Consider the following 2,500-nt stretch of genomic DNA (forward strand, 5'->3'; position numbering starts at 1 on the left):
TTCAGTTAACTGCAGACAATAAAACAATTTTAACTTTTGTTATTTATTTAAGACATTTCAAATGTATGACTGAAGTGGATGTTGACAGACAACAGTAGACATGGTTTGAACACAACCACAACCTTATCTGATTTGACACAGATAAGGGGGTTAAAAGCGCAGTGTGTGTAAGTGCAGTATGGCAACTGGCAAGTCTATGTAATGTAGTATAAGGAGTTGTGTGTGTACAGGATGCGGAGTAAAGAAACTCATCCCCAGTCTGTTTTGTGGGTGTTCCCTCAGTCTGCCACATGGGAACAGAGACGTCTGCTTGACCTCAGTGGTTTAAACAGTCCGTGGTCAGAGCGTGAAATGTCTTTTGAAATACTTTTGGCCCGTTGTTGTACTCTTCTGGTATAGGTATCCTGCAGGGTAGGGAGAGGTGCTCTGATGGTACCTTTCGCAGTAAATGTCAAGTGTCTGAAAAAGAGAAAGAAAGCATACATTACAATTGACCCCGTTCATGAATATACAGTAATTAATGCAAACTACTCCGGTTGTGTGACAAATAAAAGCAAACCCACACTAGTCAGGTGCAATAGATAGAAGTAATGCAGATGTGTACAATACACCACCATAGCAAAGTTTGGGAGTTCACTTTGATATGTCCAGTGTTTTTTTTTTTGGAAAGGGGACATTTCGAAGTGACCCTACACTTCTGAACAGAAGTATGTCTATGTGATATCATACCTAATCTCATAATTGCCTGCGGCAACTCTGCCTTCATGCGAACACCACTTTTCTGATGCCTAACATACTGTAGGCCATCTCCCATCTGACTTGCAATAGCAGCCTCTGGCTCCAGGCTGGGACTTCTGGATGGCTCCTAAAAAGAATAAACAGCAATTGCCATATAATTTGTTAATAAACAGCAATTGCCATACAAAACAAATCATAGCTTTAAAAAATAAGCAAGGCAATCAGATGTAGAAATAGAAATTATAATTACCTTGCCATGAGGCACCCTTGCCACCCTTGTCACCATCTATGTTACTTCTTGATATCAGTTTATTTATGAACATAAATAAAACACAAACACTTACACCATGTTGAGGGCAGCAGCCATGGCTAACAGACATCATCAGGGTAGTGCCATCAGGGTAGACCGACTTCGCCCTGGACAGTTGTTGACAGTTGAGCCCACAAAGTCATAACAGACACATGAAAGGAGGGGATAAACTAAACAGTTACAGACACAAATACAGTACATGCACACATATTAAATGCTATATGCGTGTCTCTCTATTTGGTGAGTGAACTCACTTGCAGGCTTGGAACTTCTTCCTTATGGAAGTGACACACATTTGGAACATTCCAAAATGCACACAGCCTAAGTGTCTCTGACACAGCGTTCTCAGGGCAGCAGTCCTCACACCACCTACTAACAGAGGGAACAGAAAGAGGCTTACATTAATTAATACATTGCAAAACACACAGAACATGAAAAGACCATCACTACACTCACATGCATCTTAAATAAACACATGCCTCAATTTAAGTCACCAAACATTGGGCAAATAAAGGCTATAAAATGAATACCATTTAGCCAAACACTACCCTTCACAAACTAAAGATCCCTTTACTTATCGGCATGATATTTCTGGTAATTGATATTCCCCAAATGCTCCCCTTTCACATCCACTATATGACGGATCTATGAGCATGACTATGCAAAACTACAGTTCCTAAATTAGGGGTGAGATAACTTACACATCAGCCTACTTCATTAATTTGTTTTACTGGTCCTCTTTCCAGTTATAGCAACACTACATATTATGCATCAACACTACATGTATTAAGTTTAATGTTAACTACCCATGCCCCATGGAGTTCGCAAAGTAATGTTACTAACTAGCCGCTAACGTTAACAACTTTCACCTGTGTCTGTCTGCTAGCTAACTTCAGCCTGCATGGTAACAGCCACTTTAAGCTAAGCTACTTGCGTCTGATATTTCATTCAAACTAAAACTCTACATTCATAACGACATATCAGACTGAATTATTGCTAGATATGATATTGACTATCATTCGAAAAATCCCACATGATGGTTAAGTTAGTTACTGGAAAAGTTAACATTAACAGCTAACATCGCTAACGCTAGCGACGTTAGCTCGCTAGTTCTAGCTATCGATATGTGCTATGCTGATTCTAACATGGCAATAATGGCTTTGGTTAACATTTCATTGTGAAAACAATACATTTCTAATAAATTCCCGTTTTCAATTGGCATAAAAAAGTACTGTAATTCTTACCTTGAATATGATGTTTGTACAGAGTTGAAAAATGCAGTCAGATTCATGATTGAAAAGTGACGGTTGAAGTGAAGTCACTCTGGCTGGAGTTGAAAAGTCAGGGGTGGGGGATGGGAATTACTGCGTGTGCGCATGCGCTTATCAAGAGGCGATAAGCAGCCGTTAAAAACAATCGTGGAAAATTATTAGGCTGAAATGTGTTATGCTG

General features: G+C 39.6%; 1 protein-coding gene and 1 long non-coding RNA gene across 4 annotated transcripts in view; one reads left to right on the forward strand and one right to left on the reverse strand.

Annotated features, from left to right (window-relative positions):
- pappab (pregnancy-associated plasma protein A, pappalysin 1b) overlaps window positions 1-2,500 on the forward strand; it is a 146,636-nt gene that overhangs the window by 65,692 nt on the left and 78,444 nt on the right. The gene's annotated exons all lie outside the window — the stretch shown is intronic.
- Window positions 25-2,486, reverse strand: LOC134089461 (uncharacterized). 3 transcript variants are annotated; one of them, XR_009940054.1, is made up of 5 exons: window positions 2,293-2,486; window positions 1,303-1,420; window positions 1,083-1,218; window positions 730-865; window positions 25-459 (listed from the first exon to the last, which is right to left on the reverse strand). It is a non-coding gene; the product is annotated as an uncharacterized LOC134089461 (long non-coding RNA). The 3 variants fall into 3 exon arrangements; XR_009940052.1 differs by lacking the exon at window positions 2,293-2,486 and having other exon boundaries at window positions 1,083-1,155; window positions 1,303-1,487; XR_009940053.1 differs by lacking the exon at window positions 2,293-2,486 and having other exon boundaries at window positions 1,303-1,487.

This window comes from Sardina pilchardus, chromosome 8 (genome assembly GCF_963854185.1).
Source record: "Sardina pilchardus chromosome 8, fSarPil1.1, whole genome shotgun sequence".
Lineage (NCBI taxonomy): Eukaryota > Metazoa > Chordata > Actinopteri > Clupeiformes > Clupeidae > Sardina > Sardina pilchardus.